Source organism: Salmo trutta, chromosome 36, assembly GCF_901001165.1.
Source record: "Salmo trutta chromosome 36, fSalTru1.1, whole genome shotgun sequence".
NCBI classification, from domain to species: Eukaryota; Metazoa; Chordata; class Actinopteri; order Salmoniformes; family Salmonidae; genus Salmo; species Salmo trutta.
Window position 1 is genome coordinate 9,099,812 of NC_042992.1, and position 18,450 is coordinate 9,118,261.

The 18,450-nt window shown below is 45.9% G+C and overlaps 1 long non-coding RNA gene across 1 annotated transcript; it reads right to left on the reverse strand.

Annotated features, from left to right (window-relative positions):
- Positions 1-15,264: 15,264 nt before the first annotated feature.
- Positions 15,265-16,457, reverse strand: LOC115175353 (uncharacterized). The gene is made up of 2 exons (XR_003872029.1): positions 16,373-16,457; positions 15,265-16,251 (listed from the first exon to the last, which is right to left on the reverse strand). It is a non-coding gene; the product is annotated as an uncharacterized LOC115175353 (long non-coding RNA).
- Positions 16,458-18,450: the final 1,993 nt, after the last annotated feature.

The following is an 18,450-nucleotide window of genomic DNA, read 5'->3' on the forward strand; positions in this document are numbered from 1 at the left end:
ATAGGCCTATCTCTATTTTGCCCTGTTTATCAAAAGTGTTGGAACAATTTGTCAATAATCAACTGACTGGCTTTCTTGATGTCTATAGTATTCTCTCTGGTATGCAATCTGGTTTCTACTCAGGTTATGGATGTGTCACCGCAACCTTAAAGGTCCTAAATGATGTCACCATTGCCCTCGATTCTAAGCAATATTGTGCTGCTATTTTTATTGACTTGGCCAAAGCTTTTGATCTGGTAGACCATTCCATTCTTGTGGGCTGGCTAAGGAGTATTGGTGTCTCTGAGGGGTCTTTGGCCTGGTTTGCTAACTATGTGCTGTGTTTCTACCATGTTGTGTTGCTACCATGCTGTGTTTCTACCATGTTGTTTTATGTTGTGTTGCTACCATGTTGTGATTCTACCATGCTGTGTTTCTACCATGCTGAGTTGCTACCATGTTGTGTTGTTACCATGTTGTGTTACAACCATGTTGTTGTTATGCTGTGTTGCTACCATGCTGTGTTGCTACCATGCTATGTTGCTACCATGTTGTTGTTATGCTATGTTGCTACCATGCTGTGTTGCTACCATGTTCTGTTGCTACTATGTTGTTGTTATGCTGTGTTGCTACCATGCTATGTTGCTACCATGTTGTTGTTATGCTGTGTTGCTACCATGCTGTGTTGCTACCATGTTCTGTTGCTACCATGTTGTTGTTATGTTGTGTTCCTACCATGTTGTGTTGCTACCATGCTGTGTTCCTACCATGTTGTTGTCATGTTGTGTTGCTACCATACTGTGTTGTCATGTGTTGCTACTTTGTTATATTGTTGTCTTAGGTCTCTTTATGTAGTGTTGTCTCTCTTGTTGTGATGTGTGTTTTGTCCTATAAATATTTAGTATTTTATTTTTAATCCCAGCCCTCATCTCTGCAGGAGGCCTTTTGCCTTTTAGTAGGCCGTCATTGTAATAAGAATTTGTTCTTATCTGACTTGCCTAGTTAAATCAAGATAAAACAAATGGAGATATTTAATTAAATAGTGATCCATTCTGACTACTATAGTTGCCGTCACACAGACTAATCATGGGCAGGCAGGCTATTTTATTAATTTATTTTTATTTAATCTTTATTTAACTATGAGGAGGCTCAGGCCAGGTTGGGTTGACTCTCTCAGGCAGGGTGAAAATGACTACATCGACCATGATCCTTTGGTAGTTACGGCCACTTTCACCACGATCTTTAGCCATTTTTTTTGGTGCCATTCAGCCCCATTCAGGAATATGGAGCTTCAGATTCAAATACTTCCGACTTAATGATCAAACGGGAGTTTTCCATAGCACTGCGTGGATTACATCAGAGCTGGTTTTAATGTCAGTGTGACAGATTAGAGTCTTCTCTTTTCAGCAGGGGCCATTTGCTTTCAAACATGTGTTTCCCCGCAGTTGTATTTGAAGTATTGTGAAAGGCCTGTTTTGTCTCCTTCATTCCTGACTGTAGGCTATGACTTGTTATTGGGCTACACACAATCCACAGCTAGGCAACTTTTTAAAAAGAAGCTTTTGATCCTTATAGGCGTATTCACGGTGTAGTAAATGATTTAATTTCTTTCTGAAAAGACCACATTAATTCTATAACTTTAGCAAAGTTATTTCAATTTATCAGAGGTACTGCAGCACCTCCAGCACCCGTCCTGATTTTGAAATGATTTGATTCTATGAGGAAATAAATTAAGTTCTGCTGAGCAGCCAACCAGACCGAATACTGATGATGATGAAAATCAGGTGTTAATCAAATGTTATGTTGCTGTGGCAGTACTGTTGATATTTAAACTAGGTAGCTAGCTACACACACTCCACCAGTGACCGCATTTCCGCAAACAATCTCTGTAGTCATACTGTACCTCTATCAGGGCTGTTGATACAGCACGATGTATATCCTGTCTAGATGTAGTCATACCTCTATCAGGGCTGCTGATACAGCAGGAAGTATATCCTGTCTAGATGTAGTCATACCTCTATCAGGGCTGCTGATACAGCAGGATGTATATCCTGTCTAGATGTAGTCATACCTCTATCAGGGCTGCTGATACAGCAGGATATATATCCTGTCTAGATGTAGTCATACCTCTATCAGGGCTGCTGATACAGCAGGATGTGTATATCCTGTCTAGATGTAGTCATACCTCTATCAGGGCTGCTGATACAGCACGATATATATCCTGTCTAGATGTAGTCATACCTCTATCAGGGCTGCTGATACAGCAGGATGTATATCCTGTCTAGATGTAGTCATACCTCTATCAGGGCTGCTGATACAGCACGATGTATATCCTGTCTAGATGTAGTCATACCTCTATCAGGGCTGCTGATACAGCACGATGTATATCCTGTCTAGATGTAGTCATACCTCTATCAGGGCTGCTGATACAGCAGGATGTATATCCTGTCTAGATGTAGTCATACCTCTATCAGGGCTGCTGATACAGCAGGATATATATCCTGTCTAGATGTAGTCATACCTCTATCAGGGCTGCTGATTCAGCAGGGTGTTTAGGATGTTTGGCTGATGATGTATGTTTCTGGATCATGATGTCATCACACAGCAGTGTGTTTCTCCAGGACTACAGTGTGCAGTAATCAGGGCAGTGCTCTGAAGGCAGTGGATCTGAAGATCCAGAACGCTACAGAGGACAACACACACCTGGATGTGTTCTGTGTCAAAGACAAAGGTCAGTACACACACCTGGATATGTTCTGTGTCAAAGACAAAGGTCAGTACACACACACTCACATTTCGCAATTCTCTGCCTTAAGATGTTTACTGAGGACTGAAAAGGTAATGTTCCCACACCTCTCTCCTCCCTCCATCTTCTGTCTCTCAATGTCATTTTGATTTAAGGGGCTTTATTGGCGTGGGAAACAGATGTTTACATTGCCAAAGCAAGTGAAATCAATAATGAACAAAAGTGAAATAAACAAAAATTTTTTTTACAGTAAACATTACACTCACAAATGTTCCAAAAGAATAAAGACAGTTCAAACATCATATTATGTCTATATACACTGTTGTATTTACAGTGTTGTATTTACAGTGTTGTATTTACAGTGTTGTATATACAGTGATGTATTGACAGTGTTGTATTTACAGTGTTGTATTTACAGTGTTGTATATACAGTGTTGTATTTACAGTGTTCTCCACTTAAGTACTGCTTAAGTGATCGACCCACCTTTTGAATCTGGTTCATCTGTGTGCTACCAGATTGTGTTAGCCCACTGAGCTAAATCCTCAGGTTAGCCATCACCCAAATGTGGTGCACCTCCATTACACGTACACCTCTCTAGTACAGAAGGGGGTGGGGTTAGAGGTTGTTTTTGGACCGGGCCGCTGTTGGACTACTCCCAAGACTGATGTTTGGGTTTGAACTGAGGAACAGGAAAGTTACTGTGGGACCTGAAAAACCGCAAGGAGAGGAGAGGAAATAGGCAAGAACATTTGAAATATGTACCCTCTTCATTAGAGATCAGACATGTTGTACATGCCACATAACTTTGAGGACCCTCCAGACTCCAGTTATGAGCCAACTAATCTGAGACTCCAGTTAAGAGCCAACCAATCTGAGACTCCAGTTAAGAGCCAACCAATCTGAGACTCCAGTTAAGAGCCAACCAATCTGAGACTCCAGTTAAGAGCCAACCAATCTGAGACTCCAGTTAAGAGCCAACCAATCTGAGACTCCAGTTAGGAGCCAACCAATCTGAGACTCCAGTTAGGAGCCAACCAATCTGAGACTCCAGTTAGGAGCCAACCAATCTGAGACTCCAGTTATGAGCCAACCAATCAGACTCCAGTTGTGAGCCAACCAATCAGACTCCAGTTGTGAGCCAACCAATCAGACTCCAGTTGTGAGCCAACCAATCAGACTCCAGTTGTGAGCCAACCAATCAGACTCCAGTTGTGAGCCAACCAATCAGACTCCAGTTGTGAGCCAACCAATCAGACTCCAGTTGTGAGCCAACCAATCAGACTCCAGTTGTGAGCCAACCAATCAGACTCCAGTTGTGAGCCAACCAATCTGAGACTCCAGTTAGGAGCCAACCAATCTGAGACTCCAGTTATGAGCCAACCAATCTGAGATTCCAGTTATGAGCCAACCAATCTGAGACTCCAGTTATGAGCCAACCAATCTGAGACTCCAGTTATGAGCCAACCAATCTGAGACTCCAGTTATGAGCCAACCAATCTGAGACTCCAGTTATGAGCCAACCAATCTGAGACTCCAGTTATGAGCCAACCAATCTGAGACTCCAGTTATGAGCCAACCAATCTGAGACTCCAGTTATGAGCCAACCAATCTGAGACTCCAGTTGTGAGCCAACCAATCAGACTCCAGTTGTGAGCCAACCAATCAGACTCCAGCTGTGAGCCAACCAATCTGAGACTCCAGTTAAGAGCCAACCAATCTGAGACTCCAGTTATGAGCCAACCAATCTGAGACTCCAGTTGTGAGCCAACCAATCAGACTCCAGTTGTGAGCCAACCAATCAGACTCCAGCTGTGAGCCAACCAATCTGAGACTCCAGTTAAGAGCCAACCAATCTGAGACTCCAGTTATGAGCCAACCAATCGGAGACTCCAGTTAAGAGCCAACCAATCGGAGACTCCAGTTATGAGCCAACCAATCGGAGACTCCAGTTGTGAGCCAACCAATCTGAGACTCCAGTTGTGAGCCAACCAATCTGAGACTCCAGTTATGACCCAACCAATCAGACTCCAGTTGTGAGCCAACCAATCTGAGACTCCAGTTATGACCCAACCAATCTGTGACAACCAGCCTCTGTCTCCCCTACTGAGGGGAAGGACAGATAGAAAAACAGGACCCAATACTGTCTATTATAACTTACAATAACAGCGCATATAACTGTGGCATAACATCATTGTGATATAACCTAACCTGGTAATGTTATACCTGTCAGGCGGTCCATGTGGCGATCCCCCTGCGTTCCCCAACATGCGTCTCCAGGGCCACACAGGGTTTGAGATGGGGGACGAGCTGCTGTACTCCTGTCTTCCTGGTCATGTGATGCCCGGCGGCCACTCAGCATTCAGCCTGCTGTGTGACAGCTGTGGAGAGTGGTATGGACTGGTACAGCTTTGTGGCAAATGTAAGTGTATAATATGTAATAATTAGGGGGTGCTTTATATAATCCTGTTTCACTGTGTGTGTGTGTGTGTGTGTGTGTGTGCGTGTGCGTGTGTCACCTGGCCTCCTGTTTACCTGACCTCTCACCTCAGAGCAGTGACCTCTGGGCTCCACAGGAAGCTGTGATGAGGTCACACGCTTCACTTCCTGGTTATTAGTCATGCCTTCAGTTCCATGCATTTCTATAGATTTTTTTTAATAGATTTTCATGTGAAGTGCAATACTTTTTGCTCAGGCCAGTGCACTACATAGGGAATATTGCACCCATTCAGATCTCTGCTAGGCCTTGGGTCTGACTTCCCGTCTGTTACAAAACACTGTCCCAGTTGTGAGAGAGAGATATAAAACAAATCAAATCAAAATTTAATTGTATTCATCGTGTACTCAGCTTACAGCAGGTATGAAGGTGCAGTACATTGATTGGTTCTGACTTCTAAGCTTGAAAATATGAAATATCCTAATTCATGTCACTGAGGGAGAGAGGGGAATGTAGAACGTTTACATTCTGTCAGAATATGTTATTGTTAGACATCAGGGATCCTATGGAGAGGAGAAGGGCCACTGTCTGGTACAAGTCAACGGGACAGCCGTGAGTTGGGGATGAGTGAGGAATTTGGGCCCGAGGTCAGGTCAGATGAAGTGAGAGAGAACAGGCATCACTAAAGATCTGTATAGCAACAGAGATATATTGGCTATTCAGATGTGTAGGAGGAGACTCAGCATAGGAGAAGGGTTAAATACCAGCGCTTGTGTGATATACAGTACCAGTCAAAAGTTTTAGAACACCTACTCATTCAAGGGTTTCTCTTTATTTGTACTATTTCCTACATTGTAGAATAATAGTGAAGACATCAAAACTATGAAATAACACATATGGAATCATGCAGTAACCAAAAAAGTGTTAAACAAATCAAAATATATTTTATATTTGAGATTCTTCAAATAGCCACCCTTTGTCTTGATGACAGCTTTGCACACTCTTGGCATTCTCTCAACCAGCTTCCCCATTCCCCTTCTCTCTCTCACCTCCTCCCTTCTCTCTTTTTCATTCCCCTTCTCTCTCCCCCCCTTCTCTCGCTCTCTCTCCTCACTCCTCCCTCTTTCTCTCTCTCTCTCCTCACTCCCCCTCTCTGTTTCTACAGACGAGACAGAGACACACATCGACTATGAAGATATGTTCACTGACCACGATCACCACCTCTCCTACGACACCCCTGCAGAGGAGGAGAACACAGAGGAGGAGAACACAGAGGAGGAGAACACAGAGGAGGAGGAGCACAGCGATCAGGAGCAGCAAGAGGCCAGCTTCAGTGTGGAGGCAGGAGGAGAGGAGCTGTCTGTGGGAGAGGAGGTGGGGGGAGGAATGGAGGAAGAGGTGGAAGACTCGACAGACCCTCCCGTTGAGAAGGAGGAGGCAGGAGGAGAGGAGGAGGCAGGAGGAGAGGAGCTGTCTGTGGGAGAGGAGGTGGGGGGAGGAATGGAGGAAGAGGTGGAAGACTCGACAGACCCTCCCGTTGAGAAGGAGGAGCAGGTGGAGGAGATGGGCGGGTTAGAGGTGACTGAGGCGCCAGTCTCCCTGATATCCCAGAAGCACCTGTTCTGGTTCCCCTCAGAGGCCACCCAGGAGGTGGGACATGTGGAACCCACCCACCCGCTAGTCACACAGGACACACCCACTGAGGGGGACAACCCTGTCAGGGCCTCCGGCAGCGAATCAATGGAGAGCAAGCAAGTCGACAGCCAACCAGAGGAGACGAAGGATTATGACAGCCATGAGGGTCGCTTCCAACAACCAATTGACCCCGTTGACCATGATGACCATCACCACGACGACCATGATGACCATCACCACGACAACCATGATGACCATCACCACGACGACCATGATGACCATCACCACGACGACCATGATGACCACGAAGATGATGCTGACCGTGAACATAACCACAATGACCACGACGGTCAAACAGATCCTGGCCACGACGAAAGCTCTGAGGGTGAAGACCATGTTGTCGAACGCCTTGACCACAATGATCATGATGACCATGAAAGCTATGGCAGTGAAGACGCCCACCGTGAGGCCCAAGGAGAACACGAGGAGGATGACCATGAGAAGGCTGGTCGGTATGGTGACGTGGGCGAGGAGCATTACGACACGGCAGAACACGAGGAGGAGGATCATAACCACGAAGGTCATGACCCCGGTCATGTAACCGATCACCACGACGACCATGTCCATGATCACCTTGATGAAGACCAGAGTGAACATGAAGATGATCGTAGTGACCCTAACGGTCACGACCATCACTACGACGACCATGATTATGACGACTATGTGATCCCCCCCGTCGGCATGACAACAGGCGAGCCTCAGAATGTAAAACCCACCGCCAGCACCGACGAGACCTGGTTGGACGGCTACCCTGTTAGTCAGGAGGAGACCGATGCTGATAAAGTGGGCGGTGGCTCCTCAGAGGAAGGGGTGGAGCTTGAGGTGGGAGTGGAGGAAGAGGAGGGTGTTGCGGTTGTCGGGGCGACAGACCGGCCCAATGAGGTGGAGTTGAGTCGTCCCACCCCGTTCACGGGAGTCCCCCAGGTCCCCCTGTCCCCCACACAGGGGGCGAACCCTGTAGAGCAGGACCAGGGCTTGGTGGGAGGACTCACCCCTACAGCCTCACCCGACCTACCTCTCTCCCCCGAGACCACAGCCTCACCCGACCAACCTCTCTCCCCCGAGGCCACAGCCTCACCCGACCTACCTCTCTCCCCCGAGGCCACAGCCTCACCCGACCTACCTCTCTCCCCCGAGACCACAGCCTCACCCGACCTACCTCTCTCCCCCGAGACCACAGCCTCACCCGACCAACCTCTCTCCCCCAAAGCCTCAGATTCACATTCAGCCGACTACGCCACCCCCTCTCTGACATCATCACTGGATGACGATGCCCCCGGCAACACAGCCAGGCCTTCTCCCACAGACTCCTGGGAAACCACGGATCACGTGCACCCTTTCCTGGAGCACGGCCCCTCCCCCACAGCGTGGACTGATGACGTCATCGACGAGGAGGAACGTTCGGCCGAGCACAACCTGACTCGACACAGCGGGGAGATGGAGGGGGAGGAGGGGGAGAGCGAAGGTGAGACGGGGGAGACGGGGTGTACTGGGGGTGAGGAGGACTGCCCTCCTCCCTCCTCCGGCAGGGGTTCCACGGTTGCAGCCATTGTGGTTGCTATGTGCGCGGTTGCCGTGGCAGCCGCCATCGGGGCGTGGTGTTACTGGCGAAAACAGCAGAAGAGCTCGATGTACGAGATGAACGGGAAGGGTCAGAGTCACAGCAGACATGGACAACAGATAGAGATGCAACAGAAAGTCTAAGATAAAGAGAGAGACAGTGGGGATACAGAGAGTAAAGGGGAGGGGGATGTAGGTGAGGGTATTTGGGGGGGGGAGTTGAACAGACACACACTACACCTGCAGAGACAGAAGAATGATTTGAGGGGTGAGGAAGGATTGGGGGTGAGGGAGGGTGAGGGTGGAGGTAAAGGGCTATGCTATGCTAACCCTAGCAGGAGTTTTCAGCTCTGGTGACAAACGAGAAGGGACTTCTCCTCCAGAGCTCTGGGACACTGAGGTACAGAATTATACGTGTTTGTTACTGTTATTATTGTGTAATTGCCATGTTACTGTATAATACCATGTTACTGTATAATACCATGTTACTGTATAATACCATGTTACTGTATAATACCATGTTCCTGTGTAATTACCATGTTCCTGTGTAATTACCATAATAATTACCATGTTCCTGTGTAATTACCATAATAATGACCATGTTCCTGTGTAATTACCATGTTCCTGTGTAATTACCATAATAATTACCATGTTCCTGTGTAATTACCATGTTCCTGTGTAATTACCATGTTCCTGTGAAATTACCATAATAATTACCATGTTACTGTATAATTACCATGTTACTGCTTACTTTGTTATGTCGACTTCTCTGCTCTTGTGTGAGCCAATATAACTGTGTTAGGTTGTGTATTTAAGGCTCATTGTTGCTATGTAGTTGTGTAACCTTGTACGTGATAGTAATGAGTCCTTGTTTCCCACCATGAAATCAGCATTTAAAAAATGCTGTGAAAGTTGATGCTCTGATCTGAGTGCAGAGTCCTATTTATTAATTCCCTTAAATGGAAGAAAACGGACTGAAACAGGGAAGGATTACCTGAACTTGTCCCATAATATCTCCCTTTTCCACTGGGAAACGTTTTGCCACAGTGTGCCCTACTGAACACGACCAAGTAGCTGTTCCAATGCCTATACCTCCGCTAACACCACCTAAACATCAAGGACAAGACTAATATAATACCACTGGAACTCAATGCAGAAATGTGAAAGAATCCTAATCTAAGGTACCATGAATTAGTTTATTTTCTAAAGCTTCTTTCTGCATATAATTATTATGTCGTCCTAACCTGGGTATCTTCAACCTAGCCTAAAGGCAGGAAGTAGACAATAATAAGGTAAAGGATAATCAACGAGGGGCTGTGCGTTCTAGGGGAAATGATGAACGGCGTGGAAGGTGTTATCTACGACGCGTTGGCGGAGCAGAACTAACCTTCCACCGAGTTCCGTTATTTTCCAGAGAATGCATAGATTCCTGAGTTGATTATCCATTTTATACCATGGCTATAATGGAACAAATTTACCACTAGAAAAGGGTTTCATTTTGCTGGTAGGAATGTGTTCAACATCCACTGCAGTAGCTAGCTTGTTTACTTCATAGCTACAGGTGTTGCCAACTTGCTTTGGTAAACAAAGCATCAGTCCTGCTAGCTTGCTATTATGATCATCTAATTCAACAATGACAATAATATTTTCAATTCAACAATTGCTTTCTAAAGCAACTCAGATATAGGATATTGAATATCAACTTCACAGCCGTTGAATATCGCTGTGCGTTATAGGAATATAATGCACACTCCAGAATGCCCTTCTAGCCAATCAGAGTTTAGTATTCAACAATTCCATGGTATAAAACAGAAATAAGCCATAAAGTTCTAATATATAATGAACCATTGTTGCTTGTAAGAGAACACTTAGACAGGCACCATATAATGGTGTGAATAAAGTGTATTCTTTTGTATGGATGGATGTGTGTACATTTCTGGGGGTTAGTAAGAGGTGAGATATGTTATTAGACAGTCAGTGCAAGGAAGAGGGGAGGAGAGAGGAGAGAGGAGAGGAGAGGGAAAAGGTAAGGAGAGGAGAGAGGAGAGAGGAGAGGAGAGGAGAGAGGAGAGGAGAGGGGAGGGTTAAGGAGAGGAGCGGAGAGGGTTAAGGAGAGGAGAGGGAAAAGGTAAGGAGAGGAGAGAGGAGAGAGGAGAGGGGAGAGAAAAGGAGAGGAGAGAGGAGGGTTAAGGAGAGGAGAGGGTTAAGGAGAGGAGCGGAGAGGGGAGGGTTAAGGAGAGGAGAGGAGAGGGTTAAGGAGAGGAGAGGGTTAAGGAGAGGAGAGGGGAGGGTTAAGGAGAGGAGAGGAGAGGGGAGGGTTAAGGAGAGGAGAGGAGAGGGGAGGGTTAAGGAGAGGAGAGGGTTAAGGAGAGGAGAGGGGAGGGTTAAGGAGAGGAGCGGAGAGGGGAGGGTTAAGGAGAGGAGCGGAGAGGAGAGGGTTAAGGAGAGGAGAGGAGAGGGGAGGGTTAAGGAGAGGAGCGGAGAGGGGAGGGTTAAGGAGAGGAGCGGAGAGGGGAGGGTTAAGGAGAGGAGCGGACAGGGGAGGGTTAAGGAGAGGAGCGGAGAGGGTTAAGGAGAGGAGAGGAGCGGAGAGGGTTAAGGAGAGGAGAGGAGAGGGGAGGGTTAAGGAGAGGAGCGGAGAGGGGAGGGTTAAGGAGAGGAGCGGAGAGGGTTAAGGAGAGGAGAGGGTTAAGGAGAGGAGAGGAGCGGAGAGGGTTAAGGAGAGGAGAGGAGAGGGTTAAGGAGAGGAGCGGAGAGGGTTAAGGAGAGGAGAGGAGCGGAGAGGGTTAAGGAGAGGAGCGGAGAGGGTTAAGGAGAGGAGCGGAGAGGGGAGGGTTAAGGAGAGGAGCGGAGAGGGGAGGGTTAAGGAGAGGAGCGGAGAGGGGAGGGTTAAGGAGAGGAGAGGAGAGGGGAGGGTTAAGGAGAGGAGCGGAGAGGGGAGGGTTAAGGAGAGGAGCGGAGAGGGGAGGGTTAAGGAGAGGGGAGGGGAGAGGGGAGGGGAGGGTTAAGGAGAGGAGCGGAGAGGGGAGGGTTAAGGAGAGGAGAGGAGAGGGGAGGGTTAAGGAGAGGAGCGGAGAGGGGAGGGTTAAGGAGAGGAGCGGAGAGGGGAGGGTTAAGGAGAGGAGCGGAGAGGGGAGGGTTAAGGAGAGGAGAGGAGAGGGGAGGGTTAAGGAGAGGAGAGGGGAGGGTTAAGGAGAGGAGAGGAAATCAAACGTATAGAGACTTCTTGTCTGGATTGTGTGTGTGTGTGTGTGTGTGTGTGTGTGTGTGTGTGTGTGTGTGTGTTGGTTTTTGACAGAGACTGCTGATGAGAGATTTAGAGTAGGAGTCCAGATTCAGCTCAGAGACGGGGGGCTTGAGGCATAATCTAGCCCGTGTGTGTGTGTGTGCACATGCATGTGTGTGTCTCACACTGGTGTGATGTGCTGACCGGCGGTGTGACGTGTTTGAAGGCTTCCAGACTGTGTTGGGAGACGCCGCAGAGATGAGAACATCAAACGAGCTGACGCTACCATGGCAACACAGACAGACAGACGGACGGATGGAGGAACAGTCAGACAGACAGACAGACGGATGGAGGAACAGTCAGACTGACAGACACGCAGACAGACAGACAGACAGACAGACAGACAGACAGACAGACGGATGGATGGAGGAACAGTCAGACAGACAGACACACAGACAGACACAGGCAGACAGACAGATGGATGGAGCAACAGTCAGACCGACAGACACACAGACAGACGCAGGCAGACAGACAGACGGATGGAGCAACAGTCAGACAGACAGACACACAGACAGACGCAGACAGACGGATGAGGAACAGTCAGACAGACAGACAGACACGCAGGTAGACAGACAGACGGATGGAGCAACAGTCAGACAGACAGACAGACACGCAGGTAGACAGACAGACAGACGGATGGAGCAACAGTCAGACAGACACGCAGACAGACAGACAGACAGACAGACAGACAGACAGACAGACGGATGGAGGAACAGACAGACAGACAGACAGACAGACAGACGGATGGAGGAACAGTCAGACTGACAGACACACAGACACGCAGACAGACAGACACGCAGACAGACAGACAGACGGATGGAGGAACAGTCAGACTGACAGACACACAGACACGCAGACAGACAGACACGCAGACAGACAGACAGACAGACGGATGGATGGAGGAACAGTCAGACAGACAGATGGAGGAACAGTCAGACAGACGGATGGAGGAACAGTCAGACAGACAGACAGATGGAGGAACAGTCAGACAGTCAGACAGACAGACAGACAGACAGACGGATGGAGGAACAGTCAGACCGACAGACAGATGGAGGAACAGTTTTGAGTTCAAATTATCTCTATGTTGACCTCTATTGAGCTGTATGTTGACCTCTATACACCTTTATGTTGACCTCTATTGACCTTTATGTTGACCTCTATTGACATTTATGTTGACCTCTATTGACCTTTATGTTGACCTCTATTGACATTTATGTTGACCTCTATTCACCTTTATGTTGACCTCTATTGACCTTTATGTTTGAGTCAAATACAGAAAAGACCCACTAAGTTAGTCAGCAACTGGTAAAATCTTTATCCAGGCAAAGAGTTGAAACAGAGGGTTTTGTTGCAGTGAACTGAAGACACAGGGATGTGTTTACATTAGGATGTGGGATTGATTAACACTCTATACTGCAGTGTGATTTAGGCTTTGTAGCTTTTTACAATCCTGTAACACTCTATACCGCAGTGTGATTTAGGCTTTGTAGCTTTTTACAATCCTTCAACACTCACTATGCTGCAGTGTGATTTAGGCTTTGTAGCTTTTTACAATCCTGTAACACTCACTATGCTGCAGTGTGATTTAGGCTTTGTAGCTTTTTACAATCCTTCAACACTCACTATGCTGCAGTGTGATTTAGGCTTTGTAGCTTTTTACAATCCTGTAACACTCTATACCGCAGTGTGATTTAGGCTTTGTAGCTTTTTACAATCCTTCAACACTCACTATGCTGCAGTGTGATTTAGGCTTTGTTGCAGCATGATTGTTGGATAAGGGTTAGGATTGTCTTTGTTGTAGCTTCTTTAACAATGTCCATGACAGAAGCAGTTTAAATAAGTAAAACAGCACAAAACACATTTTATATAATACATACATAATATTTCTACCTGCGTTATTCAGACCTGGCCTTGGATAAAGTAACCATACCATCCCATCTTTTTACAATTTTACGTTTCTTTTCATCATTTGATCACTGCGCGTGTTTAATCGTTTGAGGAAAATGGCAGACGTAGCGTGTTTAATCGTTTGAGGAAAATGGCAGCCGTAGCGTGTTTAATCGTTTGAGGAAAATGGCAGCCGTAGTGTTCTGATTTAGTATCTGTATGCTATTCAATATTAAATGTCAATGAGGTGTTTTTTTGTTGTAAACTGTGTGTTTTGAAGAGGCATGCTGGTTTGGTGGAGACAGGAGAGAGTGTGTTTTATGTCAATAACAGTGTGTTTTTGTAATGAGGCTTTAAGTGCTGTTCTGTAGGAGTAAAATAACCAAACACCACATGCTTTAAACCTTCATGACTGACTGACTGACTGATTATTTCAGTTTGTTACCCACACAGGTGCCCAACACATAATATAATTAGTATTGACAGAATGTATAAACTGCTCAGATGTCCTCATTGGCTGATATCTACTGCTTCCTGGTCTCTTCATGACATCTCTGTCCAGGGTTTCCCAAACTCGGGAGACCGGGAGAGGAGAATGAATTCAGAGAAAGAGCGATGGCATGGTGGAGAGAGAGAGAGAGAGCGACAGAGTAAGAGCGAGACAGAGAGAATGTTCCCCGAGTGGGTTTTTCTCACCACTGTGTGATAAATGGCACTGAGGCTCCATGAGACTCCATTATACATTTAAATGCATTTGGGTTCATCTTCCCATTCTAAAATATCAGCTTAATGACCTTAAATATTTGTTACCATTATGATATGGACATGGTTAATGGAGGTGGTTAAAGGCTTGTAAGTAAGCCTTTCACAGTAAGGTCTACACCTGTTGTGTTCTGCACATGGTTAATGGAGGTGGTTAAAGGCTTGTAAGTAAGCCTTTCACAGTAAGGTCTACACCTGTTGTATTCTGCACATGGTTAATGGAGGTGGTTAAAGGCTTGTAAGTAAGCCTTTCACAGTAAGGTCTACACCTGTTGTATTCTGCACATGGTTAATGGAGGTGGTTAAAGGCTTGTAAGTAAGCCTTTCACAGTAAGGTCTACACCTGTTGTATTCTGCACATGGTTAATGGAGGTGGTTAAAGGCTTGTAAGTAAGCCTTTCACAGTAAGGTCTACACCTGTTGTATTCTGCGCATGTGACAAATAAAATGTGATTTAATAACATTGTGCCACCAGTAGGAGTAGTAACACCAATGACGGTAACACCAATGACGGTAACACCAATGACGGTAACACCAATGACGGTAACACCAATGACGGTAACACCAATGACGGTAACACCAATGACGGTAACACCAATGACGGTAACACCAATGACACATTTTTGGTAATTGAGGAGTTTCTTAAAATGGAGCCCACAGATGCTCAAATCAAAGGAAATTAACCCTTTAAAAAGAATGTGTCAAAATGATATGATCACAGTGTAATTTCCCCTCATTTAAATTGAGTAACACTAATGACACCTTTAATTTAGACATGCCAAAATGTTTGACATGCCAGTCCTCAATTGTATGACATAAAAGGGTGTGATTAGCTAATCATTTTCTTTAATATATCTTTGTAATGAGTGATTTTCAAGCCGGTAACACTAATGACATACAACTTAAGGACCCATTATATTTGTACAATTTTATTTTATTTGAATAACCTTAGTTTTTATTGACCTATACAATGTATCAAATACTTTTGTTTACTTTCTAGCATTCAAAATAATACATAGATATCTATAAATCACAAACATGTCATGCTACTCTTTACAATTTGCTTGCCCTACAGTAAGTACTTAAAAACTAAGGTTTTGCAGTTTTAAAGGGCTTGCACTATGTTTTATCATTGATAAACAGTTATAAACCAAAACATGTGACAAGGTAACTATTTGTCATTTTAAAGTGTTGTTTGTGGTTGCAAAGGCAATAAGGGCCACCGCAAATGCCACCATAATTCAGGAATGACCCTTTACGTATACAGGCATGTTAAATGTAATGTAAAAATGATTTAGATTGAATACATGTGAAATCATATAATATGTTGGCAGCAGATTATTGTCTTTGGAGCGTTCTTGATGTTGCTCACCCAGCACATTAGTTACAACAGTCTGAGTGACGTTCGGTGACATCTTCTCTTCCGACATCTCTGGAAACAGCTCCATACCCAGGGTGCATTGCAGAAGAAAGTCACAAACCACTAACGTTGTCAATCCCATGTGAAAACATAGAGAGGAACACAAACTCTAAACAGGCCTTACGACAAGCCAGAGCACTTTATGTTGATAAAAGCCTTAAAAATCACAACAACAGAATAGTAGCTTGTTGTGAACATAACGAGCTAGTTCAGCTATTGTACATATTTCAATATTTGTTTTCATACCTTGAAAGCAGTCTGTGAACAAGGAGGGACAACAATCCACACTTTGGTTTTCTTAAACTAGCCACTGCAAACAATTATTGTAACTGAAAAATTTCTGAAATATCCCTTTAAGATGGAGAGACAAGGTCCTCTCTGGAGATAAGACAAGGTCCTCTCTGGAGATAAGACGAGGTCCTCTCTGGAGATAAGACAAGGTCCTCTCTGGAGATAAGACAAGGTCCTCTCTGGAATAATGCTGTAAACCATGGTAATGTTAAATGATGGTAATGGCGAATGATGGTAATGTTAAATGATGGTAATAGCGAACGATGGTAATGGTAAATGATGGTAATGGCGAACGATGTATAACTACTCACCTCTGATGGTGAAGGGTCCTCTGCTACTCCTCTGTCTGTAGTCTGGTAGTCTGCTGGCCTCTATCTGTAGTCTGGTAGTCTGCTGGCCTCTGTCTGTAGTCTGGTAGTCTGCTGGCCTCTGTCTGTAGTCTGGTAGTCTGCTGGCCTCTGTCTGTAGTCTGGTAGTCTGCTGCGCTCTATCTGTAGTCTGGTAGTCTGCTGGCCTCTGTCTGTAGTCTGGTAGTCTGCTGCCCTCTATCTGTACTCTGGTAGTCTGCTGGCCTCTGTCTGTAGTCTGGTAGTCTGCTGGCCTCTGTCTGTAGTCTGGTAGTCTGCTGGCCTCTGTCTGTAGTCTGGTAGTCTGCTGGCCTCTGTCTGTAGTCTGGTAGTCTGCTGCTCCTCTGTCTGTAGTCTGGTAGTCTGCTGCTCCTCTGTCTGTAGTCTGGTAGCCTGCTGGCCTCTTTCTGTAGTCTGGTAGTCTGCTGGCCTCTGTCTGTAGTCTGGTAGTCTGCTGCTCCTCTGTCTGTAGTCTGGTAGTCTGCTGGCCTTTGTCTGTAGTCTGGTAGTCTGCTGCCTCTGTCTGTTGTCTGGTAGTCTGCTGGCCTCTGTCTGTAGTCTGGTAGTCTGCTGGCCTCTGTCTGTAGTCTGGTAGTCTGCTGCGCTCTATCTGTAGTCTGGTAGTCTGCTGGCCTCTGTCTGTAGTCTGGTAGTCTGCTGCCCTCTATCTGTACTCTGGTAGTCGGCTGGCCTCTGTCTGTAGTCTGGTAGTCTGCTGGCCTCTGTCTGTAGTCTGGTAGTCTGCTGGCCTCTGTCTGTAGTCTGGTAGTCTGCTGGCCTCTGTCTGTAGTCTGGTAGTCTGCTGCTCCTCTGTCTGTAGTCTGGTAGTCTGCTGCTCCTCTGTCTGTAGTCTGGTAGTCTGCTGGCCTCTTTCTGTAGTCTGGTAGTCTGCTGGCCTCTGTCTGTAGTCTGGTAGTCTGCTGCTCCTCTGTCTGTAGTCTGGTAGTCTGCTGGCCTTTGTCTGTAGTCTGGTAGTCTGCTGGCCTCTGTCTGTAGTCTGGTAGTCTGCTGGCCTCTGTCTGTAGTCTGGTAGTCTGCTGGCCTCTGTCTGTAGTCTGGTAGTCTGCTGGCCTCTGTCTGTAGTCTGGTAGTCTGCTGGCCTCTGTCTGTAGTCTGGTAGTCTGCTGGCCTCTGTCTGTAGTCTGGTAGTCTGCTGGCCTCTGTCTGTAGTCTGGTAGTCTGCTGCTCCTCTGTCTGTAGTCTGGAAGTCTGCTGCTCCTCTGTCTGTAGTCTGGTAGTCTGCTGGCCTCTGTCTGTAGTCTGGAAGTCTGCTGCTCCTCTGTCTGTAGTCTGGAAGTCTGTTTCAGTGTGTTTGTCCATCCACTGTTTTATAGCAGACCAATACCTTACACAAATCCAGACATTGGGATCATTGTTCATCTTTGGTAAATATTTTACTTATTGTGTTTCTTTGTGTAATTTATTTGTATTTGCCACAAGCTGTGTACAGTCGGATCAAAATCCTTTATCATCCCAGGGGTGCTTTCAGTTTGGTTCAACGTTTGCTGCGTTGAGTAATGGTTTGTACTGAATGACACGTTTCCCCAAAACGGTGCTCACACTTCTTCAACAGCCTTTGAAGCCATGATTTTTTTTGTATATTACAGGAAATTAGCTTTAAAACTGCAAATTGTCATCTCAGCCTCATGTCAAAATCTGTAGAATATCAGGAAATAAGCTCTAAAACAGAAAAATGTTCTCTCAGCCTTATGGCAAAATGTGTAAAATAGCATGAGATTAGCTATATAAAAAAAAACTGTACATTTTTCTCTGACCAATGCCAAAAAAGTAAATATCCCCCAAATAAAAATGCTATATATTCTTTGGGGGGTTGGACCTCGAACGTTGCAGGGGGCCCTGCACAACTGCGCTAGCCACTGGTCTACAGTGCCTTTGGAAAGTATTCAGACCCCTTGACTTTTTCCACATTTTGTTATGTTACAGCCTTATTCTAAAACTGATTAAATTATATATTTTTTCGAATCAATCTACACACAATGCCCCATCACAAAAAAGTGACAACAGGTTTAGACTTTTTGCAA